Source organism: Protopterus annectens, chromosome 12.part0 (genome assembly GCF_019279795.1).
Source record: "Protopterus annectens isolate FY-2018-M chromosome 12.part0, PAN1.0, whole genome shotgun sequence".
NCBI classification, from domain to species: Eukaryota; Metazoa; Chordata; order Ceratodontiformes; family Protopteridae; genus Protopterus; species Protopterus annectens.
This window is the reverse complement of record NC_056746.1, coordinates 458,610,745-458,638,319: the sequence shown is the minus strand read 5'-3', so window position 1 is coordinate 458,638,319 and position 27,575 is coordinate 458,610,745. Positions and strand designations below refer to the sequence as shown.

At 41.9% G+C, this 27,575-nt stretch overlaps 1 protein-coding gene across 2 annotated transcripts in view; it reads right to left on the bottom strand.

The window, feature by feature from the left end:
- TTYH3 (tweety family member 3) overlaps nucleotides 1–27,575 on the bottom strand; it is a 1,772,574-nt gene that overhangs the window by 531,925 nt on the left and 1,213,074 nt on the right. The window lies entirely within an intron of this gene.

Genomic DNA, 27,575 nt, shown 5'->3' with positions numbered 1-27,575 from the left:
GCTCACCACATTTTTTTTTTTTGTCAGTGGCCTTTCAAATCTTTAAGACTTCAGCTATAGTACTCACTCCTACTCATCAGAAAGAGCAGCAAAACATGTGAAGAGTTCTTTACCTCTAACCATAGAAGAGGAATGACAATATTAGCTCTCATTTACGACTCAAATCTAACAAGTGTTTGGATAGATAACTTTGTGTTTTCCCTTCACAGACTTACCTTTTAGGATTGAGGTCTTCCGTTTGAGTAACAAATGAGAGCTAATATTGTTCTTACACTTCTATGATTCTAACAATGCCTGGCAGACAACTTTCTCTGTACTTGTGTGTTTCTGAATTTCGCTTCTAGCCATATTGCTGCATAGTCCCTGCATACTGTTTTTCTCAAAATAAACAATTATAAACAAATGTATATTACTGTCTTTTATATCCCCCTGGCAACAATACGGCTATACTGGAATATATCCTACATTGGATATCCATAACATTTTCACAAGAAAAAAAATACTGGTGATGTGAATGTCAGTTGGTTGGACATAAACTATACCTCCCCTACATCTAGCATGAACTTGAATGGTTTCATACAACTGATTAATAGCAAGACATCAAACTCTCTATTAGACTGGATCCTAGTATCAGACCCTAGCAAATACTCCATCACAGGAACAATGTCAGACTCTCTCAGTGATCATCTCCCAGTCTATACTAGACATCTCACACAACCAGTTAAACAGCATAATTTATAAAACAAGTAACCTTTCCAAGTTTAACCCAAAAATGTTCATTACTACACTATTATGTATTAAATGGAACTGACAATGTCATCGAATTCATTACTTTTCTAAATATCCTAAACAGCCTTGCACCTCCTAGAAGGAAGAGAATGAAAACAAATAATGTGATTTGGTTATCCAAGAGTAGAATGCTAATGTAGGATAGAGAAAAGCATGGAAAGAATGGAAAGATATAAAACACTTCAATATCTTGAAAACTTCAAAATGTTTTGCAATCATACTAAAAAGCAAATAAACGAAGACATAAAACTACACAACAACTTTTAGAATAATACTAAACACAACCCTAAAACAATCTGGATATCCATTAAAGAAATCTTACATCCTGGCTAAAAATTCAACCCAAACCCCCCTCTCCCAATAACTCTCCACTCAAAACTGCAATACAGTTCAATAGATAGAGGCTATGTAGTGATGGCTAGTCCCTAGAGAGTGAAAGGGGCTGAGGACCTGTGGCTTCCCATCTAGTCTTCCTGAAATATCTATTTTTTTTCTACTGGTCCTTTTTGCCATTTTCCTGCTTACATTTTCCTTGTCTTAATCTGGTCAAGGGCAACAACTTAAAATTTGGTCATTGTGTCTGTGTGTGCGCATGCGCTCACATACATGAGTGAAAAAGTTACTAGCTCTGAAGATCATCTTAAACTGGTCCAGCACTCAGCTTTCCACTAGCAGCAGCAAGAGTATTAGAGGCAGAAACCAACTCTGGACCCTTTCTGGATCAACATACCACCTTCCAGATCCATCACAAGATTATTATACAGGACTCCTGGACCATCTAAAATGTATCAAGCTTTTTAGAGGCATGGGGCTGGGAATTGCTTAGAGGCAGCCAAGAAGGCATTCTCTAGAGCTCCTAAGGCTGGAAGAATTGCCACACTTTTAGGGACATATTAAACAGATCAAAATACTTTAAGCATTTGATAAATATCTAGCTTTCCATTTAGCAAGAGCATCTCCAAATATTTTATTTTTGCTGAAGAGAAGGATAATGTGTTAATGTGTGTCCACACCACACCTGGGAGTAGTCTAATCCCTCTCTGGGGAGGTTTCCATTTTTCCTTTAGCAAAACAGCTGCAGACACCGACAGCTGATCTGCGCCTGGCTCTGGCAATGCAGGACATGAAGGAACTCATGAGCCACTGTCAGTCCTGTGGAAGAGCCTTGGGGGAGACCCAGAAACCACCATTTACCTGAGTTTCAGGAAACTGCAGGGAAATGAGGGCCTCATCTTCTGTTTGATTGTGTGTTGTCTGGCTGCCCTGGAATCCTGGAAACATGATACCTAAATCAGTATGCCTGGACCTACGGCATCCTCCCTAATAAACAGTGGGTTGACTGTCTTTCCCTTCTAAAACTATGAGAAGTGCTTCAGCCTTGGAAATCCAAAGTTTTGTATTCAGTGTGAACTCCAAAAAATGACCTTCAGCTCAATTAGACATGCCTCGATCCACAAACATGGTGGTCTGAAAATGGGCTCCACCTGAGGCCTCAGACACAGAGATACATGGACTAGGGATTACAAAAGTGCCTCACTAGGACACACATCTTAGAGTTAAGCAGGGATGTCAGATGTTGTAGTTGCATCTCCAGATTCCCTGACTGGTTTCTCTTTAGTTATCCTCTTTAGTTACCTGTTCTGATAATTTATTAGTGAAACACGAGGTCAGGGGACAAAATGAAAGACAACATGGCAGTACTAGCCAAGGCCTTAGTACTCTTGCATCCAAGAAGTTTTGCAAGGAGTACTTAATTCTTCTAAGCGTTTTACTGTTAAAAGCCTGACAAACCCCTCAACTCACAGTTCAGGGTAACAAAAAAAAAAAAAAAAAAAAAAATATTCCTGGTGTCCTATTCTTGAGGATCCAGCATTCAAGAAAAAAGAACTTATGTTCTTACCATAACGTTCCATGTGAGTTATTCATCTCGCCTTTGTTCTTGCACGTTGGTACGGAGCTGATCCATCGGCTCCGAGTAGGCCACTTTCCAAGCTCAAGATCTTTCAGTAGCTCGAGGCACAGTACCTATCTCATGATGCTCTCTGACTAACCCTCAGATCTAGTTTGCTGAATCCAGCAACAAAGGAACAGCCTAACATACCCTAAATGTCAGTATGTGTATATATAAAAAACATATATGTACAGTTAACCACAGGAAGAAAGTCTGGTAGAAGTAAAGGACAGTAGACAAACCAAACCAGACCTCCAGTCGTAACCGGTCTTCAAGAACCCGGAGGGGATGGAGGGTGGGAAATGCAAGAACAAAGGCAAGATGAACAACTCACATGGAATGTTATGGTAAGAACATAACTTCTTTATGTGAAGTTGTTCAATCTTGCTGTTTGTTCTTACACGTGGGTAGCATCCCAAGCACCCAAACCCTGGGTGGCTCACGGGAGTACATTCCTGAGAACAGTGGAACCAAAGGAAGCTCTGTCCCTGGAGGCCCTGTCCACTTTGTAATGAGTGATAAACATATGTGGTTTTGACCAAGTGGCAGCTGCACAAATGGAGTCCAAAGGCAAATGAGCTGCGTGAGCTAGAGATGTGGATACCGCCCTAGTGGAATGAGCTTTCACCTTGTATTCTAAGGTGTGATTAGTTGAAGAGTATGCAAACTTTATGCAATCTGATAACCATTTAGACAAGGTAACTTTAGACACCGATAGCCCTTTTTTGTTATCAGTGTAGGAGACAAAAAGCTGTTCAGATTTTCTAAAATCCTTTGTTCTGTCCAAGTAAAATCTCAACTGTCTGTGGACATCAAGTTTATGTAGCATATACTCCATTTTATTAGAATGATATCTGAAAAAAGTGGGCAACTCAAAAGACTGATTCAGATTAGTCTCGGAGCAGACCTTCGGAAGAAAAATGGGATTTGTCCCGAGACGCACACTATCAGAAAAAAATACCAAGTAAGGGGGCCTAATAGAAAGAGCTTGAAGTTCAGAAACTCTACGAGCTGAAGTAATAAATACCAAAAATAATGTTTTCCAAGATATGAACTTCAAGGGACAAGAGGATGCAGGCTCAAAGGGGGGAAGCATCAGCTGAGATAATATTACATTTAGGTTCCATGGTGCAACTAGTTGTCTGATGGGCAGCCTTAGGTGATGAGTCCCTTTCAAAAAGGCTTTACATAATCTGTGTGACATAAGATTAGATCCTTCAATCCCCAAGTGAAAATTAGATATAGCGGCCAATTGAACTCTAACAGTGGCTGCTGCAGCACTTTCCTGAAAAATTGTTGCGAGAAATTCCAGAACCATATCAAGAGGGGCAACATAGGGATCAATATCATGTTGAGAGGCCCAGTAAACAAAACGTTTCCATTTACTACCGCACAGTTTCCTAGTGGAGACTTCATGAGAGGAAACCAGAATATGTTGAACTTCGGAAGACAGATTATATGACCTGGCTAGGTTGGGAAGTGGAGCAGCCAAGCTGTCAGTTTGAGGGACTGAAGAGTGTGGTGAAGAACTCCTGATGAATGCGTCAGAAGGTCTGACACTGGGTCCAGAAACCAAGGTTCTTCCAGTTGGTATTGATGAAGAAAGGGGAACCATATCTGCCGAGGCCAAAAAGGGGCTATCAGAATAACTGTCCTTCCTGAGCCCTTTGCTGTTATCAAGAATCTGGGAATCAGTGGGGTTGGAGGAAAGGCATAAAGGAGACCCAAGGGCCAATCGTGCATGAGTGAATCCCTGGGACTGTCCCCCAGTGGAGGGTTGAGGGCAAGGTAGCTTCTGCATTTGGGATTCATTGGAGATGCAAAAAGGTCGCAGCAATGCTGGCCCCATCTGCGGAATATCCTTTCCGCCACATTTTGTTTGAGGAACCACTCGTGGGGGTAACAAAATCGCTCTGGTTTGTTCGCTATCACGTTGGATTTCCCCGGGATGTGCATTAGTAATAGAAAGCTCCCGGTGGACACAGCCCACTTCCAAATCTTCAAAGCTTCTCAGCATAAGGGGTAAGATTTGGTTCCCCCCTGTTTGTTGATGTACCAGACTACCGACATGTCTGTCCGAATCGCAATCGTCCCCTGAGATAGAGAGTCATGAAAGTGCTGCAATGCTAAAAGCACTGCTCTCAACTCCAGGACGTTGATGTGCAAATGATATTCTATCTCTGACCAGGTGCCTTGGGCAGTCTTTCCCTGAAAAAGCCCCCATACCACCCTATCAGGGAAGCGTCCGTGGTCATCGTGGCTACTGGAGGGGGTAACAAACGGTTGACCTACTGTCACCTGGTGGCTGTTCAATCACCAGAGAAGGTCTCTCTTGCAAGCATCTGTCAACAGAATCTTGAATGACATCAGGAGCTGTTGGTAGGACCACTGGGTGAAAAGGAACCATTGGAGTATCCGCATGTGCATCTGGCCCAGAGGTACTGCTATGAGGGAAGCTGCCATTGTGCCTAAGAGTTTTAACACCTGAGAAGCAGGTACTTTCTTTTCTTGTAACAAGCACGACACCTGATTTCTTAGAGCGGTGACTCTTTCTAGAGGTAATTTGACCAGGGCAGTGGTGGTGTCTAGGTCTGCTCAGATAAATGAGATGTGCTGTGATGGTAATAAAGCAGATTTGTCAAAATTTAAGGTTATTCCTAACAGAGAAGAGATTGATCGTATGATCCCTGGACCGAATGAGTAGATGCCTGGTGGTGGCGGATAGGAGCCAGTCATCCAGATATGGAAACACCCGGAATCCTAGATGCCTCAGGTGAACTGCCATACATTTGGTGAACACTCTGGGGGCAGAGCTCAAAATTGGTTATGACTGGCCCCCCAGCCAGAAACGCAGGTGATCTCTGGATGGTCTGGGCATTTTGATGTGGTAGTACACATCCTTGAGATCTAAACAGCACAGCCAATCGCCTGTTCCCAAGAACGAGAGTATCGACTGAAGCGTGACCATCCAGAACTTCTCCTTCTTTATGAATGTATTGAGTTTGCTGAGGTCTAAAATGAGCCTCCAATCCCCTGTTTTCTTTGCAACTAAAAAGAATCTGGAGTAAGTTCCGGATCCTATCTGGTCTGCCGGGACTGGCTGGATGACTCTCTTTTTCGAGCACGTTTTGGATTTCTGTAACTGCTTGATTCCTCAGACTGGCTGGAACATCTGGGATTTTTTTTTGTGGGTAATGGGGGTTCTACAAAGGGAATGAGGTAACCTCTGGTAACTATGTTTTGTACCCAAGAATCTGATGTAATTCCTAGACAGGCGTCTGGGTACAAAGCCAAGTGACCCCTGACTGCCTCCAGAGTAGGACAGTCGGGCCTCCTCTCAGGACTGCTGATAGGGCTTGCCAGGAAACTGCTCCCAGTCACCCTGGTTCTGTGGACCCCCCTCTGCCGCCAAAGCGGTATCTTCCATTATTGCCCACTCCTCTGCCCCTGAAGGGGGGTTCACTACATGTGTTCTGGAAAGCTCCTTGGTACTTCCAGAACCACATTTTTCCACCTCTTTACCCTTAGGGGTATGGTCTAGTAGGGGTGGAAAAATGGACTCCTACGGCAGATAGGGTCTTTCCTTCCTGCTCACACCTCTCCTTTAGGCCCAAACAATGAAAAGCCATCAAACGGGGTATTGACAAAGGAAGACTTGAAGGATTCCGCAAAGGAGCACAAGTGCATCCAGGACGGTCTCCGCAGAGCAATCGCTGAACGCTCAATTCGATCCCTCGGCTGCATAGAAAATGAGCCGCATGGATGAGTTGACGGAATTAAGGGTAGAAAGCTGAGCTGTAACCTTTTCCGAAATAGCCTCAGCTGTGTTACCCTTTAGAGTATCTCAGAGTTCTTGAAGGATCTCGTTGAAGAGTAAAATGGGTCAAGTAATTAAGTGATCTCATGGCAAATGTCGCAGAACTAAAAATGCGTTTCCCGTATCTGTCCATCATCCTGCAATCCTTATTAGGAGGATGGACAGTAGAAGTCTCTGACATCTTACTTGGTGGCCGCCACCACCATGGCATCAACAGGGACTCCTTTGGTGAGGAACGATTTCTCTTGAGGGGCAGTGATGAATTTATTGGGCCTCCGAGGGACTGGTTCCATGGTGTCAGGGGACTCCCACTCCCTTTCAGTGACCAGATCCATTAGTTCATCGAAAGGCGGAGTAACCCAAGAGGTGGAGGGCTGAGACCCAAAGGCCTTCAGGAGCACCAACTCATCCTCAGTAGGCGAATGGACTGCCAGTCGCCCCTCTGCTTAAGTATTTCTAAGATGTCCGCAAAGGAGACATCCCCAGAGGAGGACCGTGGGGACCCTTCAGATTCCTCTAAGTCTGATGTCAAGGATTCCTGAGGGGAATCCAAATGCCTCCTCTTGCAGAGTCTCTTTCTGGGAACTTCATCAGTGGGGGCGGCTGGTGAAGTTTCAGTAGAACAGGGTTCACCCAAAGGGGATACCTGAGGCTCTGGGTCTCGTCGCTTAGTAGGTGCTTTAGATGAAGAGGCAGAACTCTGCATCTTCAGGGAGGAAGGAGAGACCTGTAGCGTGGGTCTGAACAGACAACACCCTCCTCATGGCATCAAAGGCCTGGGACTCTCGGCCCGAGGAGGCTATGGTTTGAGGAAGACGGAGGCCTAGCAGGTGCCGAGGGCTCCAAAACAGAGGATGGAGCCAAGCTCACCTGCGCCGAAGCCCTGAGGGGAAGTGGAACCGACGCGTTGGTTTGACACTCCCTCCCCGGAACCGACGAGAGAGTACCGGATCCGAGACTCTTCAGACGGCACCGAAGAGGTCAAGGTGGGTGGAACCGAAGTCACTGGAACAGGACTCGGCTCCACAGGTACCACAACCATCAGATCTTCCACCTCCGGCTCCGAAGGCCTGGGTAGGCTTGGAGGAGGAATAGTCACAGGCAATGGGGTGGGAACAAGGCTCAAACCCAGTTGGGATGAAGCCGAGAGCAGTTTAGCCAATGCCAGATTCTCCAAGAGTCTCTGCACCACATGGTCCACATCAATAACTGACATCCTTGAAGAGCGGGTCGAAGGGGCCAAAGAAGCTACAGACCTAAGTATTGGAGATTTTAAAGTCTCCGATACCGGCTGCAAAACCAAAGGTCGGCTCCAAATCATCGGTTAGATGGAACAATCCTCCTGCAGATGGAGAGGGCCCAAACAATAAACACAAGAAATGTGGTTATCTGTTATTGACATTTTTTGGCCACAGTCACATCTTTTAAATCTGGACTTTTGCTTTTGGTCAGCCATCAAGTCCAAGAGAAAGCACAATGATCAGATCCCTGATAATATTGAGTACAACAGTACAATCTAATAATAATCAAATAACAATCTTGCCAAAAAGTGGGATAAAAGAAAAAGATGGATCCCTGTACAACTAAAGTAAAGGATGCAACCAACTGAAGAGAGGGCAAGGCCCAAGAGCAACTTGCTCAAATAAAACACACTAAACAGGGACAAAGCCCTAAAAAAAAAAAAAAAAATGGTATAACAAGGGAATACTGGTAGAAAAACAGATACATATATATATATATATATATATATATATATATATATATATATATATATATATAAAAAAAACTTAGCTGTAGAAATACTTCTTAATAAACCTTCACTGGCTCGAGCACACTGAAGACTTGTGATCCGTTGCAGCGGCAAACTAGATCTGAGGGTTAGTCAGAGAGCATCATGGGATAGGTACTGTGCCTCGAGCTACTGAAAGATCTTGAGCTTGGAAAGCGGCCGACTCGCTGCCGATGGATCGGCTCCGTACCCACGTGTAAGAACAAATGGGGAGACTGAACAACTTCACATTTATAGTCATTTTGAACATTTGGAAAAATCAAAAACTCAATATATAATGAATGAAAACAGCAGAGCTGTGGCAGACCACTGTTATTGCTGCAGTACTGTGTTGTAATCTTATGATAAAAAAGGTTTGGTTTTGGTTACTGGTCACAAAGTGAAACTCTGTAACTAAGTATTGTGAGAGCATGAATGTGATATGTGTTAAACAGTGTTCCTGTAGTCTAATGTGTTAGTGAAACAAAAAAAAAATTGCAACTAAATTAAAGGAACACTTTAGAAATATTAAAAATAAGGTTCTGAACAGCGTGCATGCAAAGTTTGCATACTGTCAATATACTGAATATAAGTATTTAAGGGCTTAAGATGCTTACATTATTGCAACATATCCATCCATCCACAACCCCTTTTCCCACCATTTACCACATACAGTAATATATATCACTTTATTATGAATGTGTTTATATGATACAGTTAAAGTTATAAGATCATACTGATAATATTAAACATTTTAAAATATAAATATATTTGTTTTATATTGCAATATAACATCCTGTAGCCCTTTGGGTTGAACATGGATAGAAATGTATCGTAGCTTTGCCAGTAGTTGAAGATTATTCCCTTGCATATTCTGTTGTACTGATATGTTTGTGTATGGGTGGGTGGTTTAATATTATACACACACACATGTATTATTTATATATATATATGTGTGTGTGTGTGTGTGTGTGAGAGAGAGAGAGAGAGAAATATACAGTTATTTCCCTGTTTTACTTTACTGCAAAAACTGTAGCAAGAAAGACCTAAAATGGCACAACTAAACATCAGCCTTACTGAAACGTGTTCACTTTGGAATCTTGAAATACTGAAATATCAAATTTCAGTATCTCGAGACCGAAGTGTCGAATCTGCAGTAGCGCAAATCTTCAGAATGTCGAATATGGAAACCTCGAACATGCAGTGGTGCTGTCGCATTTGGTAAGTGTAATGTTTTTTAAGGGTTTTGCGAGGGTTTGGGTGTGTGTGTTGGGGAGTTTTAGATGTGGGTTAGGGTAGGTAGGTAAGAGTGGGTGTGATTAAGTGTTCAGAGTGGTCGCGTTAGTATGTATGTGATGTGTGTTTGTGTAAGTGGGGTGTAGAATGTGTGGTAGTGGGTTGGCGGTCTTCTTTTAGTGCGACCTCAGAGTTAGTATATGTAAGTAGGGGAGTGTGGAGGGTGCAGCCCCCCACATGGATGTGCAGGGGGGCTTGCCCCCCTGCTTATAGCAAGGGTGTGTGCATTGGTTTGGTTTGTTGTACTGCTGGAGGTAGGTGTATTTGTGTTTGTGTGGTGTATTGTTTATGTGACGTTCATGGATTTAAATTTTGCGGTTTTAAGGTTTTGGGATGGAGTTTTTGGCTTTATGGTCTCGAGATACTGAAATAAGATATTTCAATATTTCGGGATTATAAAGTGAATCCACTGAAACTGCTAATGGTTGAAACACCTGCCAGCTTGGAGGAAGAAAAGAGTGCTGAGCTCAAAGATGATCCAGACATCAGGCCTTCTACAGCTGAAGTCCCAGAAGAAAAAAACACTGCAACAGCAGTAGCATAGCTAGGGCAGGGCAAGAGGGGCAACTGCCCTGGGCACAAAGTGTTGGTGGGTGGGATCCACTGATCTTGATCTCTCTTTACTGCATTACTGGCTTTTTAAAACAGGTATTGCATTTGTGGTCAGACCCGAGCGCTGCAGTGCTCCATGTGTGGAATAAACTGTAGCAAGCAGTTTGCTACAGTTTAAAAGGGGAAAAATAAATAAAAGAAAAAAAAAAAAGCAAAATTGCTCTCTCTATTTTTAACTAAAACTGAGCATTGTACTGCTCCTTGCAGGCAGAATATAAACTGTAGCAGCTGTTTGCTTTATTTGTAACAAGCAATTTGCTACAATTTATAAGAATTTATGTTTTTTTTAATTAAAGCCAGAGTGCCAGTGGGCTCTGCACAGGCAGGGTATAAACTGTAGCAACTGCTTTGATTGGCTAATTACAGTGAATTTTTTTTTTCTATTTTTGCTCTTCTCGTAAAGCATAGGGCATTGATTGAGCCATGAAGAAGCTGAAAACATTCAGTCATTTTATTCCAATTCTTGATCTTCTGTACACGTTTTACTGTACTTTGGTGGGTAGTCAGATTACCCTTTTAGTCAACTGTAACAATTCGTACTCTCTGTTTTGGGAGAACTTTCAAGTTATACCCAGATAGCCTGAGACAAGCCACACTGACTGTACAGGAGGTTTCTAATTTGTTCTGTCACAATGAATTAAAATGCAACAGTTTATTAGTAAGGTTTAATACGGTGCTTACTTCAGGTATGATAACTTGTCAAAAAGACATACTGGATGGGCTTACTTGGCAAGGTTATGGCACCACACTCAATGCCCACTTTGAAACATGTGCATTAATGGATGCACAGATCTACATGTGATACTCTCACAAACTGTTTAATGAAATGCTACATACACATTTTTTGCTTCTTGTTTCCTCCCTGTCTTGGTTAGCATCAAGCTTTAATTTTTATCCACTGCCCCATAAACTCCACTCATTTCTCCAAAAGGTGAGAATGTCCAGCAGCAGACAGCACAGCAATCAGCCATATGAAGCCGGGGGGGGGTTGCAGCTTTCAGGTTCTACCCTTCTCTGTATGCCCAAACCTCCCCTAGGGGCTGAGCATAAAATGGGCCTCAGTAAGGGTACATCACTTGCTTACATGGATGCTGTTAACATCTTAATATTAACCTGCACTGAAGTTTCTGCATTACCCCTGCTATAACCATTACTAATATGCCAGCTTTCACCTTTAGTACTGTACTTCAAAGCTTCAAGAGAAATCAATGTTAGCTGCATGGAACTGAATGTTTATGCCCAAAGATATGAACATACCCCCAGAATATTTTGAGAGAGGTACTGCAACATTATTGTATCCCAAGGTCACCACTATGAGACACAGCCTCTACACTTGCAAACCAAAATTTGAGTATGTTTTACTGCTGTTAAGCTGAATACCTTCAATGCAGATATAGGACTCTACCAAAGCTGTGCCTTTTATACACTCCTGTTCATGATTTTTAGGGACAGGATATCAAGCTACAAAAGGTTTGGACAGCTTTCAGTCTGGGGATTCAAGGAATGCATTTCTGTTGTCTACATAGGATGATGTTTGTTTGGCTTCAACTAACTTTGACCTGTGGCATGAACTGGAGTGGACTGCTGCGGAGTGTGAAGCTGATAGGAAAGATTCAGCACGTCTAAATCCAAGGTCATGGGTCTTGCCTTCAAAACAATTAACTATTCTTTGCAAGTGAAGGGGAAGCAGCTATGTCAAGTAAGGAAGCATAAGCACCTTGGGTGTGAATGAGGACATAGAGGACAGGGACACTAACCAGACAATGGGTGAAAGAGTGACAGTACTGCAAGATGCACCATATTATGATGGTGAAGCAGAAGTCATGTTCATGGATAATGGGTCTCAAATTACTAGTCTGTCTGTCCATACACATCTAGGAGATGGACTTTGGACAGTGACTGAAATAAGATTACAAATCTGGAAACACGGTTCCTTTGCATGCTTGCAGGGCTTGCTCAATGTGACACAGGAAGGAGAAGACTTTGAAGTACAGCTAGTGCTCTTGAGACTCAGCAGAGCCAGCTGGAGCGATACGAGCATGCAGAGAGGAAACCCCTGGCACCTCTCCCTATGACAGGTAAACTAGCTTAGTGTCCACTAGGGAAGATGCCCTATTAACGAAACACAGGACATGAAGGAATTACATCTCTCAGGTGGCATCACACAGAAGGAACCAGAGACTGTTGTGGATACAAAACAATAATACTGGGTAGCTACCTCAAAAGAGGTAGCATATAGACATGTCACAATATGGAATACACATGATTCTGGAAAAACTGCAATGATCTCCACACTAATAATTAGTAAAATCATCTTCTTCTTCCAGCTTTTCCCAGTCAGGGGTTGCCACAGCGGATCACCTGTCTGCTCATGACTGGCAGCGGAGTTTTATGGTGTCGAGTTGCCAGCCCAGCGCCCAACCTTTCACAAAAGGCACACACATGCATGTACTCATGCCTAGGGCCAATTTAGAGTATCCAAATCCACCTACAGCATGTCTTTAGGATGTGGGAGGAAACTGGAGCACCAGGAGGAAACCCATGTGACCACAGGGAGGATATGCAGACTCCGCACAAAAGGCACCCCATCAGAGGATCGAACCAGAGAACCTCTTGCTGTGAGGAGGCAACGCTAACCACTGCACCTCCGCGGCCGCTCAATAATTAGTACAATGCAAAAAGAAAATGAACAAACCATTTCTTCTAACGAAGAAGCAGTACATCTGCTGGGGAGTCTTCCTAGTTAGTTCACTGCAGGTAAAATGACTTTCAAGAAGGAACGGACAGTTCTCAGTTTCTGTGTTGGCTTCACAGAAACTGTAATTTGCATAATCTTTAAGATTTGTGGACTAAGTGAAATAATGCATAAGGACAAATAGAGCATGGGGGTAAATGCAGACTCGGATATGAGTGCAGAAATTTGAGATTCCTGTGGAGTGTATGAGTAGTAAGCTTGGCATCCATCTCAGAAAAAAGAACTGGATGTAAGGAAAATGGGAATAAAATGCAATCACCTCACTAACAATGTACCCATATCAGAACAATAAAAAGAACCCCAAACATGTATTAAAGAAGATAACAACAAAAAATGTATCCATCTCCTACCTCACCGTATGCAAACATGAGCTACCACTACACCAAAATGAACGTTTCTTGTGTATTATTGCTAAATTTGCTAAACTGGTAACAGACGTTACCTAACTCTATTTTTATGCCTCATGGGGGAGAACTCAGTGATAATGTTAGTGTTGACTTGGTGCATAGATCTAAACTGTAATTTAATTAAGCAGATTGGCAGAGTGACAAACCTTTGTTCAACATAATTCAACACTAAGAATACATATGCCAACTTTCATCTAATTAGTATGCAGGACCTTACCCATTTTGTATGTAGTACAGCACTTTCACAAGAAAATCTCTATTTCTTTAAAAATGTTACATGCTCAAAAGTACCCTAAATCATAATGATACTGCAGCCTCAAATGAGGATGAAACTACAGTACATAAAAAAATTCAAAAAAGCTGTAACATCTTGATGTCTAAATGTACTGCCCAATCTGAAGACGGCAGTGTGACCTTCTCTTCAATGATGAAACATACAAAAATAAAAGTTTCTAAATATGGTGCATTAAGTATGTGCCACCTGATGAGAAAAACAACTGTCAATTCCCAGACCTTAGATGTGGGGACAATGACTAATTGTACGCACAATTTACATTACCAATTACAAATGCATGAGTTATTGCAAATCCAGCAGGGCTGTCAGCCTTGTAAAGGTTACACAGAAGGTGAAAGTGTAGTACTTGCAAATGAACTGGAGAATGAGTAACATGTAGCAACTGGAGAAAAAAGGATCAGATCTTTTGTTGCTTAAGTGAAATGGAGACAGAAAGAAAACTTCACTCTGACAAGAACATTCAGAAGCAAAAAAATAACTCATTGTCTTATTTCTTGCTTAAAGCAGTTACAAGTCAATTAAATATTTTTAAGAAAAGTCAGGGAAGTTCTGTGAATGAAAAAAAGTTAACTATCCCTCAAAGCTTTAAAAAGTGCAAACTCAAACACAATTAGTTCCACGCAAAAGGCAGTACAAACAAAAAGACAATACAGTGAATCAGGTATATATTTAAACTTCCATCAGAAATGGAGGCTTAAATCATTTTCTTCCCTCAATAGCGACTTTTTTCTAGCATTCTTATCTATACACAGGTTTCACCCTCTAAAACAGCTTTAGTACAAGAGGAAAAAAGAAAAAAAAAGATGCATATTTTATAAGCACACTAGAAGGTGGTAAAAAAGTAGGGCTTTGCATTTATGTGGCGATGACTAAAGACTCCCAAATCAAAATGTTTATTTTTAATATACACACATTCAGACTCATTTGGTACTATATGCACTTTACATGTCATGCACTCAAACATTCTTTTTACCCCACTAAAAATTCAAACAGGGTTTTCATACGATAATTTGCTTATATTAAGTGATCTACTATATGAACAAACAGGATAGCTAGGTAAAATATTATATCATCATCAGACAACATGTCTCTTGATTACATCTACAAAAATCTTAAAACATTTTGAATATTTTACGACACTACTAGCCTGAGTAGAGTCATGGTGCCTCCAGAAATTCACATCATAATTTCTAACTTCCACCACATTTTCAGAATATAAACTTTTATTTATTTTTTGTTTTACTCAACAAATCCTCAGAATAATCTCTAAATAGCAATTTCCTTATTAAATTATTAGCTAAAACTTCAATTATTTCTAAATCAGGCAAAAGGGGCCTCTGTAGCTGTCCCATTCTTTTGCACAAACCACTTATTATTATACACAAACTGCGTGTTAAACACAAAGATGAAAGTGCCAACATACAGGATTGCATAGGTCCCTTGTCCCCCAAAAAAATGCAATGCCTGACATCCCCTTGCTGTACTGACTTGGAGAACTGGTGTACAAATACTTAATATCCATGCTAACCGAATAATTCCATTTTTCCCAGTTAATATTTCTAAACCTATCATCTACTTCACCCATATTATTTATAAATGGACAGTTTTCAACTAAAATTTAACAAATTGTCTAATAATAAACCAACATTTTGTTGGGAAACTATACACTCCTGAAATACTAGGCCGACCCATGCTGGTTAATGAATTGTTCTGTTTACTCTCTAGAAGGTAGTCTGCCAAGTTGCTATGGGTAATTGTTAAAATCCCAGCTAAATGGAGTGCCAAAAAAAAAAAGCCAACTGGGTATATGGGGGGAGGGGAGACAATTTTGCCATCTCCGTGGAGTAGAGGGATAAACACCTGACTATGTCACAGGTGTCCACAGTTCAGGCATTATAGAAGCTGGTGGAGAAGGGAGGGAGTGAGTAGCCATTACTAGCTTACCCATCCTGAAAGGAAGAAGGTAGCTCTGGCTCACCACATGGGTGATGCCTAGCTGGAGGAGCAGGTGTTCCATTCTATGGAGCTTGATCCTGGTAAGCACGTGCTGCAGTATGCAAAGTGGTCAACAAGCTGAGGGGAAATCAGAATATGAAATCACACACCACCTTGGGAGGTATCACATATTACAGCTCAAAGGAGGTGCCACAATAGAGGGAATTGTTCTGCCAGGGAAGACTGTAAAACAACTTGCAAGATCAGCAAGTTGGTCCACTCCCTATCATTAACATTGCCTTGGAGCAGATGAGCTGATTGGGATTCAGCAGTACGAAAGAATAAGATGCAAGACCCTTGTCTAACCTGAGGATTAAATCGGCTGACTGGATGCAGATAAGTTGAGCCACTGGGCTCAGTCCTATTGATGGACTGAGAAAATTAAAATATAAACAAAAGCATGGCAAATGTACTTTTCTGTAACTGCTTCTGCTCTGCCTACTGAGCATCAAAAACCCTCCCAACAAAACTTGAGCCCATTCACTCCCAATGGATGGAAACTCACGGACAGTCATCATGAGGAGTGAACTATCATACAAGCAAGTATTGGAAAGTTTGCATCTTCACCATCATCCAGGAAATGACAGCACTGTTATTAGTGTAGACCACCAGCTGGCACAAGTGTCACCACAGGGGTCATCTACATCCCTAGGCCATGCATGGTCAGACCACCACCCTCTGACTGATGTCAGGTCATTTTGTGGTGAAATGGAAATATCTGAAGAGGTCCACCAAACCCCCACACCAGCCAAGACCTACATTAGTAAAGATTCAATCATACCAGCCAAAACAGATGACCCTGAGAAAACTGCAGCAAAAGGGAAACGTATTAAAAACTAGAGACAGAAGCGTGTTTCTGGAAAATTATTCACTATACACCAGTGGCAGAACAGAAGCAAATTTATCCCAGCAATCGAAATATTGAGAGGCAGGTGTGAGATTCAGCTGCTGTATCCAGCTTCTTCAGTGTCAACTTTCCAGAAGTATCAAAGATTTTTTTTTTACGTAAAACAAGCTAAGATATTCATACAATAAAGCTCATACTAGAGATTTTGCCAGTGAAACTGTTTCCAATGTTCTAAAGGAAAATGAGAGACAGAAAAAAGCACGGGAGTTGACTAGAATAATCAAGAGTACCTTGGACTTGAACAATCTGGTGTTGGGAGATGGAAAAAAGGAAGAATTCCCAACCTGAAATTAGTACATACATGGGAGACTACAAAGCATCAATCACATTTGTGAAACACGGCAAGAAAAAAGTAGGTGAGAAGAGTCCTTGTGGAGCAGACTGTAAAGCATACACCCATATTAAGCCATTAATGTTTAGAAGGACATTAAAGGGAAAAAAGCAACTGTAAATAACATTTTCTTCTTATCAGCATTTGTATAAACATTTCATGATATAAAATGCATGCTATATTGTAAGACAGCTTTTGCACACAATGTACAGTCAGTGGTATTTTTAATGTGGTAGGGAGTCTTTTCAGTGACTGTTAAGCGTTAAATATATTACAGTAAACAAATAGCTTTGTTTAGTTGTAAAAAAGTATAGGCTTTACTGTACAACAGAAGCAATTTTAAGTCAATATAATGCTGTGATATTGGGCTGCTGGGATGGGGTATATAAAAGTGTACAGACTGTATTATATATGAATTTGCAATCCTGCAATAACCCTGACTAAACAGCTTATTTGACTCTTTAAGCTAACCTTCTCTGCTTAATTTCCTAACTCTCTCTCTCCAGAGTATTTACTCACCATGTCTGAGTGCACTAGGCATTTTTTCCTTTTCTTACATACTCACTAATATTTTTTAAATTTTTCTGATCTCATAAATGACTACCCATCTGCTTTCTCTAACTTTACTTTTTTAGCCCTCTTCAATGACATTTGTTATTTTCTGTATGATTATAGTGTGTTTTTTATTATTATTATTTAGTGTGAGCTTTTAATATTATTATTACCACTTAGATGAATAGTTTTTAGTAGTATGTTAGCGAAGCTTTTCTCCTCGGGCCTCCACTGAAAATGGACATGTATCCAGCTGGACTAGCCCGGTCAACAAATGTAAAATAAATAATTTAAGATTATAATTTTCCTGGTTTTTACAAGGGTGGATGAATAGGGAAATGACCTTTGTGTAAGTTACAAACAATTTTTTGTAAGCAAACATACTTGAAATTCAGACATGATGAAAGGCATGCTGTAGAAGCCTAAGCTATTTCGGTTAAACAGCCAGCCAGCTTCCAAAGCTTCAGGGCACCTTCTAAACATCCTAACAGTTAGTCAGCCAGAGCTGAGCTGTTTAAAAAGACAGGTCTGAGCATCAAGCCCTTCAAAGCTTTCATGCCGAGAAGGAGAGGGAAGTTGAGCCCTGAAGGACAATCCTAGGAACTAAAAAGAAATAATGAAAGTCCACACCATGGCATAACACATCAAAAAACAAGGGAGATTGAGGGAAAGGCCAGCTACAGTAGCCTAAGCTATATGGATAGATTATAACAGCTTACAAATTTCTGGCGGCAAAAGGGGAAAGGTCCAATGAAAATGGTCTTCGCAAAGCCTGATCTAGACCTACAGAAGGAATCAAGTTTGCAATGCCTTGTAAAAACTAATTTTCACAGGTAAGTACTAGGCTAGCTGCTCTTGTGGACCATTTTAAGCATAGCTAATTTTCTTCAGAGGTGAGAATCAAACCCCATACTCTGGGTCTTTAAGGTAAACACCTTACTTATTATGTCATCTTCAACCCAAAAGTATGTATAGGGGACCCAGTTGCCGTTTCTAGAATCCAACCCTTTCCAAAAAGCCATAGATGAAGCCAATGCCCTGGTACAATGGACCTTGACCCATATGTCACAAGATGGGTTGCAAACTGGCTTAAGGACAGAACCCACAGGGTTAGAGTTGCTGACGCTATGTCAGACTCCAAGCCGGTCACAAGTGGTGTCCCACAGGGCTCGGTCCTTGGCCCCCTATTGTTCGGCATCTACTTCTCAGAAGTACAGGCCAACATGGGAGGACTTTGGCTGACAAAGTTTGCAGACGACTGCAAACTGGGCGCCATAGTGGAAAGTGCATCGGACACGGATATCCTTCAGAAGGGACTCACGGAAACAGATAGCTGGTGCCAGAGCCATGGCCTGAAGTTAAACGCCAAAAAATGTATGGTCATACCCTTCGGGAAAAACAAGGTAACCCCAAGCTACCATATAGGCGGCAATCCACTAAGCACAGAAGAGATTATCGGGGACCTGGGGACCCAGGTTGACAGTGGCCTTTCTTTTGACACTCACGTTGCTAAAGTGGTTAGAAAGACCTTCTACATTGCCTACCTGATCATGAAGGGATTCACATCCAGATCTAGTGAGGTCATTGTTCCCCTGTACTCTTCACTTATCAGACCAATGATCGAGTACAATGCCCCATTCGGGATATATCTCACCCGACATCTGCAGCAATTGGAGAGACCCCAAAAGTTCCTCACCAAAAGGATAAAGGGACTCCAAAATCTGTCATATGCTGCCAGATTGAAGAAACTCCAGCTCTATTCAGTCGCATACCGTCTGCTCAGAGGTGACATGTGCCTGACATACAAGGCCATGTCCAACCCGGAATTAATGGACATGCTCCACCTCAAAAAATCCAAATCCACCAAAACCACTAGAGCAAGCGACTTAAACCTTAGCACGGATATAAATAGGACATGCTGGAGGGATAGATTTATCACTCAAAGAACCCTATGCTGTGGAATAAAATCCCGGTCCATGTGAGGCAGAGCACCTCGCTGGCTCTGTTCAAGAGAAATCTTGACCTGTGGATGGGAGATCGTAGGTTTACCCCGGGAATCATCTCTGTGTCACTGCTGGACAGAGGCACAACAAACTAATGGGTACAGTATTTTTTCATACAAGGGGTGGCGTAAGCCACAAAACTTTGGGCTAGGCTTATAAATGCCTTAGGGCAGATAGCCTAGTATAAACCTATGAACCTATGACTGTGCCTTCAATTTGGTTATTGTGAGTATAACAAGTTAACAACCTTACTAAACCACTTGGAAAGAGCTTGTATTGACACAGATTGCCCCCATCTTACCTTCACAAGAAATGAACAACAGAACCGAATATCTGAAAGATTTAGTTCTGTTAAGACAGTACCTGGGTTGTCAGTGGACATCCAAGGTATGGAGTATAAAAGCACAAAAATAGGCTGGAGTCACTGATGGATGCACAATAAATGATAACCGAAGAAAAGTAAACTACTTTATTTGACCGTAAACTAGTAAATCATTTAGCGCTTTCATCCACATGAGTGGACTTCTTCAGAATGCCTTGTTACTGGCTGATAAAACTTTTTTTAAAAACTTTTTGGCGCCAATCCCGCCTCCAAGTCAAAGTAGCTTAAAGCAACATTGTACCAAAAGGTGACAATACATACAATGTAAATTTTAAAATCAGTCATATGTAAAACTGTCATAGCAACATACAACAAAATACAAAAAAATCATTAATAACAAACCTAACTAATCCTAACATAGACATCAAAGAAATGTTTAACGTAGTGTCTATAGAGCATATTACTAACCTAAGTGAATGTTAAAATTGGACTTTAAAAATAACTATAACCATTTACATTGTATGTATTGTTACCTTTTGATACAATGTTGCTTTAAGCTACTTTGACTTGGAGGCGGGATTGGCGCCAAAAAGTTTTAAAAAAAAGTTTTATCAGCCAGTAACAAGGATTCTGAAGAAGTCCACTCATGTGGATGAAAGCGCTAAATGATTTACTAGTTTACGGTCAAATAGTTTGTTACTTTTCTTCGGTTATTTATTGTGCATCCATCAGTGACTCCAGCCTATTTTTGTGCTTTTTTACTTCTGTTGTCGTTTTGGCTGGCGTTTTTTCAGTTTTAAGGTATGGAGTATCCCTTTCTCTCTCAGTTTTAGGATCTGTAAAGAAAATGGGGGGATGGATGGCTTGGCTTAAAGTAAACTAGAATACCACTTTTGGCATAAAAGACAGATTAGTTCTCTAAGAAACCCTGTCTCTATGGAAAATGAGATGGGGTTGACGCATAAGAACTTGCAACTCAGATACTCTTCTTGCAGAGGTCAGAACAATCAAAATTCTTTTCCATGTTAAGAATCTCAAGTCAGACAGCTAGTTCAAATGCAGCAAGTATTAGCTTCTCTACAACAAACCTAAAATCCCAAAAAGGGGCCACAGGTTTTCTTGAAGACCTCTTAAGTGAACTCCCTTTTCAAAAACATTTTGACATGAGAATGTCTTGAAAGAGGAGTGATTGGCGGGAATGCTGAAATGGCCAAAAAGTGACCCCTGGAAGAGGAGTAATAAAGGCCACAGGAAAGTAACTCACACAAATATTGTAAAACCAGAGAACAACTAGCAGTGAATGGGTGCTGGTTATGTTGCTGGCACCAACTAGAATACCTTTTCCATTTGTTAACAATGATTTCCTGGCAGCAGGCTTTCTTGTCTCCATTAGTACCTACTGCATGTCTTCACTATACAGGTGCCTAAAGGGAATTACGACCCTGTCATCCAGGCAGTCAGCTGAAGTTAATTGGGGTAGGGGTGTGTCAAATACCACTGATCATTCATGAGCAGATTCATTATGTGGTAAAGCTTGCGGTAACTGCCCCTGGCCATTTCCAAAAGAAAGGAGAAGCATTGTTTCTTGGGCCAGAAAGGGAATCACCAGAAAGATCTTGGGGGATTCCTTCTGAATTTTCAGAAGTACCCTAGACATGAGGAGAAAGGGCACGAAAACATACAGGATCATTCCTGTCCAGGGAAAAAAGGCATCTGTTTCTTCCAGGTCTTCTTGCATGAAGTCTTGGAGCAGGATCTTGCCAGCTGATTATTTAGAGAGGAGACATGTGGGTCTAACTAGAGGAGCTCCCCACAGATGGATCAAATTTTGGAAGACCTCCTGATTTACACTTGCATACATGAGAGTCTGCCCTGTCCAGTTCAGCTTGCCTGCCACATAATACTGAATGAAGGGTGCATGTAGAGTGAAAATGTGCTTTTAAGCTAAATCCCAATCTAACACAGCTAGACTGCAAAGGGAGTATGAAGCTGGACACCCCTCCCCTTGTAGCTGTACCATGTGACTGTGGTATTGTCTGAAACAACTTGAAGAGGTCCTGGAGACCAAAGAAAATATAGAGCATGGAGTGCCTAGAGACCAAGGAAAATTCAGAACATGGAGTACCTAGATCAATGTTAAGCATCCCTTTTTATATTCATGTGCTTGTCTGTCCTAGATGCCCCATACAACCAGCATTATTATACCTCCTGAACCTGCTCTCCAAGTCAAGTCCAAGGTGTCTATGATGACTGACTGCTTTGGAACAGGGAGGGAGAAGGGAATACCTGAATTTATGGATATTTGTGGTCTCCGCCAAGTAATTTCTGTGCAGACAAACTCTAGCACTTGGATTTGAAAGACAAGGAATGCTTATATTGGGAACACACAGACTTCAGATACCATTCTATCTTTCAAATGTGGAGTCTTAAAGGATTATTATGAGACTCAAAGATGTCATGAGACACAAAATCCCAAGTTATTCCCAGGACTTTTGAATGTTTTCTTAGAATCCTAGCTTGTGAAAGAGACCTCTCACCCAAGTGTGAGATCCTGGATACCGTGAAAAACACTCTGCAAAGATAAGTCATCTAAATATGGAAAAAGAAAATGGATATCCCATAGCCTGCAACAAGCTGTAACTGGAGCTAGACACTTTAGGAACACCCTTGGTGCATTGGAAAGTCCAAAGGGTAAGGCAGAGAACTGATAATATGATCCAGAGAGAGACAACCTTAAGAAACACCTGAAATCTGGATGAAAAGGAATGTGATAAGCATGTTTTAAATGTATAGTTACCATGAAACTTGTATGAGGAAGATAATGTAACAGACTGTCAAGTGACATCATTTTGAAGTTAGGCATGATCACAAAAAGGTCTAAAAGATCGACCCAAAGCTGATCTTTAAGCAACTTCTTTCTCTGGCACTAAAAACATCCTTGAATAGAAACCTTTCTCAAACTGGGAAAGAGGAACTGGTTCTACTATTCTGTGGAACAGCATGTAAAGAATCTGGTCTGGTCAGTTAGATGAGGAATAACCCCCCCCAGGCAAGGAGGAAGAGGAATACCTTCTCACTGTCATCTATAATCTTGATGAATGATCTTCAGAACCCATTTGTCTGATACTATCTGTTGCCAACTAGAAAAGTGCAGATTCAGACTTTCTAGAAGGGAAAAAGAACTGCCAGGGTGGGAGAAGAAAACAAGGTCCCTTAAAAAAGTCCAGCTGACTAGTTGGTCTGTTCTTGGTTTTGCGGGTTCCTGAATTCTTTACAGAACAACTTTGCCATTTTGCCAAAACTGGATGAGGGGTTAGAAAGTCCCTTAGAAAATCTGAAAAAGCAGGGCAGAAAAAATCTTAAGAGATTCCCTGATTTAACCTATCATGTTCATCATTCTTTTTGATCACCTCTCTAGCAAAGGAACCAACAAAGTGAATTTCTGTCCAAAAATCTCATTATGCACATCCTCTAGGGTGGGTCTGAGAATGTAGCCAGGCAAACCTCCTCAAAACTGTACCAGAGGCTATAGCCCTGGAAGAATTATCAACAGTGTCATACACTCTGTAAACAGAGAGCAGTGACTAGGACAAAAAAACAAACTAAAGTACAGTTGTGTACCTACCATAAATGTAGATGTTAGAGTGTATTCACTGTTGCAGTCATTACAACTGGGTTATCCTGCTGGCAGGCTACCCGCAGTCGGCCTGAGTTCCAATGTCTAGGTCCGGCATCAGTTGCTGTCACCTCCTCCCTGACATCAGTGCGCCAGGGGTATAAAAGATGCAGCCAATGCAATTTTCTTCAGTTTTTCTTGCCCCAGATGTCAGGTGTCCCTAAAATGGTAGGCTGACTAATGCCATAAAGGCATGCATAGCCAAAAAACAACTTTTCCTTCATCTACAAGCAAATACACCACATAGGTTGTATAGAATAGAGAAGTACAGATAAGTCCCAGCAAGGAAAAGGGGGATGGAGGGAGGGTAACCTGGACTGCAACAGTGAATACACTCAAACATCTACATTTATGGCAGGTACACAACTGTAATATGTTCATAGTGTTTCACTGTTGCAGTCATTACAATTGGGTTGAATCCCAAAGCTGTGGTTGGGAGGCTGGTGCTAAATAGAATTAGGAGAGGCTATCAGGCCCTGCAGAACTGCAGTGGCAAAGCCTGCCCTGGATTTAGAATAGAGAGGTAAGTGATAGTGCTTTGTAAAAGTATGCACTGAACTCCAAGTTGCAGCTTCTAAGATGTCTTTGGTTGGTACTCCTCTGAGGAAGGCTGCTGAAGTGGCTGCTGCTCTGGTGGAATGTGGCCTAATGCCCTTAGGCACTGATTTGCCATGCTGTGAATAGCAGAAACGAATGCAGTGGCCTATCTACTTTGAAATAGTCTGGTTTGAGATAGGCTTTCCTTGTGATCCTGCAGCATATGCTACTAGAAGTTGTTCAGTCTTTCTGAAAGCTTTGGTTCTGCCAAGTAGAAGCGTAGCTGTCTGTGAATGTCCAAAGAATGCAAAGTCTCTCACCCTTATTCCGTGGGTTTGGGTAAAAAGTAGGCAAGTGAATTGTTTTGTTAAGGGCCACACTGGTCACTATCTTAGGCATAAATGTAGGGTTTGTCCTCAGAGAAAACCTTGTCAGGGTGGAAAATGATAAAAGGTTCCACAGCCATGAGTGCCTGCAACTCTGAGACTCGTCTGGCGGAGGTTATTGCTAGGAACAGAGCTGTTTTCCAGGATAAGAATTTTATATCAGCTGCAGAGGCTGGCTCAAAAGGAGGCAGTGTAAGTTTTTCCAAGACATAGTTGAGGTCCCATGCAGGTATTGGTGCTCTCCTTGGGGGTCTTATGTTTTTGACCCCTCTGAGGTACTGCTTTAGTAATGGATGAGAAAAAATATGCGGTTCTGTATTGTAATGAGCTGAAATGGCAGAGGCATGAATTTTAATGGATGAAAAGGAAAGGCCTTTATCCAGCATCTCAGTATTGCAAAATCTGAGGAATATTTGGAACAATCGTGTCAATACCTTGTGCCTGGTTCCAAGCACAGAATCTCGTCTATTTTTCTGCATAAGATTTTCTGGTGCTAGGCCTCCTGGCCTCCAAAATAACATCCATAACTGCTTTAGAAAGAGGTGCGCCTTGAATGGCTACATTATCCGCCATGTTGCCAGGTTTAGAGTCCTGAGTTGGCTGTGCAGTATCTGACTGTCTTGTTGCGTCAATAAGTGATGAATTTGAGGTAGTGTCCAAGCTGGGCATTGGGACAAGCTCTTTAGGATTGGGTACCAGTGCTGGCGGGGCCAGTCTGGGGCAATCAGAATCATTTTTGGCTTCTCTTGTCTGACCTTGAGGAGTACCTTGAGGAGGAGGAAAGGCATATACCGTTAGGTTTTTCCAGCTGAAAGATAGAACATCCACTTTCCATACTTGCTTGTGATAAGTCCTTGTGCAGAATCTTTGTAGTTGGCAATTGTGAAGAGAGGCAAATAGGTCTATGCCTGGGCATCCCCAGTTCCTTGTTATCATACTGAAGACTTGTGGATCCAATTTCCACTCGTGGGGATCCATCAGGTTTCTGCTTAGTTAGTCTGCCAGAGTATTTATCCTTCCTGGCAGGAATTGTGCTTGCAGATGTACTTGGTAAGTCAATGCTGTATCCCACAAGTTCATGGCTAGTCTGCAGAGGGGGTAGGAATGTGTGCCCCCTTGCTTGTTTATGTACCACATGACTATGGTATTGTCTGTCTATCAGTAGTTGTCCTGGATGAAGTAGATCCTTAAAGGCTGTCAAGGCATTTTGAACTGCTAGCATCTCTTTCTGATTGATATGTAGATGCATTTGACTTGCGGACCATGTGCCCTGAATACATCTTCCTGCCTTATGTGCCCCCCAGGCATAATTTGATGCATCTGTTGTCAATGTCTGCCTGGCTGTGGGTAAGGTGAATGGCTGTTCCTTGTTGTGGTGACAGGCTTTGGCCCACCATCGAAACTCCTGTTGCAGGCTGGGAATGAGGGTAATTATTGTTTCCAGGTTGTGGCAATCTTGAGTCCAAACACTTTTTAGATAACATTGAAGTTTCCTCATATGCAGTCTTGCATATGGAATTAGCAGAATGCAGGATGCCACGAAGCCCAAAGCCTGCAGAATTTTTCTTGCAGATAACTGGGTCTTTGTTGCCAACATTTTGAAATAAGTAGTCAATTGTCTATGTTTGTCTGGCGTGAGATACGCCATCTGGGTAGCTGTATTTAAGCTTGCACCCAAAAATATTATCTCTTGAGAGAGTACGAGTTTTGATTTCTTTTCGTTTACTGTGTACCCCAGGCCTGCTAGTAATGTTTTTACAAATGCCAGATGCTGTAGTAGAGTGTCCTTGTTCTCTGCTTGAATAAGGCAGTCGTCCAAGTAAGGATATATTTGAATTCCTCTGTCTGCAAAAAGCAATTACTGGTGCCACGCACTTTGTGAAGACCCTGGGCGCAGTAGATAAGCCAAAGGGCAGTGCAGAGAATTGGTAATGCATTGAGCCAGCTATAAATCTGAGGTATCTTCTGCATGACTGTAATTGGGACATGCAGGTATGCCTCTTAGGTCTAAAGTCACAAGCCAGAACATGCTGCAGAGTTAACATTTTGAATTTTGGAATGTCCAAGAATGTGTTCAGGATAGACAGGTCCAGTATTGGTCTCCAGGTTTTGTCCTTTCTGGGCACCAAGAAAAGCCTTGAGAAAAATCCTCGTCCCTGCTCTTGCTGTGGTACTTGCTGAATGGCCCTCATGTCCATGGGGGATGAAACTTGTTTTTGTGCCTCTGCCCATTGATTGCGTGGCAGGTCTGGCATACCGTTTGGCCTTGGCAGGGTGTGAAAATGGAACCTGTAGCCCTGGGATACGATATTTAAGACCCATTTGTCCTGAGTGATCATGTGCCAATTTTGAGCAAAAAGTGCTAGTTTTCCCCCCAAGGGAGCTGCCAGAAGATAAGTGCTTGGTGCTGGCAGGGGAAAGTCATTGAGACTGTTTCCTGTATGGCTGTGATTTTTCTTTGCGCTTTTTATAAACTCTGGGTAGTCGGTTGCTTCGATGTCATTATATAGTTAAATCTTCTGCCAAAATAATGAAATGCAAAATCGTACCAATGCTGAATAGTGCGTTGGTTAAATCTAGCATAAAACCGACAACTAGCAACGTTGTGGTCAGGGCCTAGGCAAGGAATACAGTAAGAATGAAAATCCTTATGAGGTATTTGCTTCCCACAAGAAATACAATTATTAACTTTTTCTGACATCAGTCTGGAGCAAGAAAAAGTTTCTAACGGGTACTTGGCTTTAATGAAGACTCCGGATCTGAAATTCGAATTTGAAAATCTCAGGAGTCGGCCAACTGGCAGTTGCGAACTGCTTTTGCTTCGGGCACCGCACGGCAAGAAAGACTGAATAAAATGGCGCCGGCTGCATCTTTTATACCCCTGGCACACTGACGTCAGGGTGGAGGCGACAGCAACTGACACTGGACCTAGACTTTGGAACTCAGGCCGACTGCGGGTAGCCTGCCAGCAGGATAACCCAATTGTAATGACTGCTACAGTGAAACACGATGAACATCCAGATTTTTCATCACAAGAAGAAACTGCAGACATTCCACATACTTTCACAATTAATCACGACAAATATAAACATGGAGCCTGAAAATCAGTTGCAGAGCCATACACTACTTCCCATTCTCATCAGAAAGAGTTAAGATATGAATTAACTGTTCAGCAG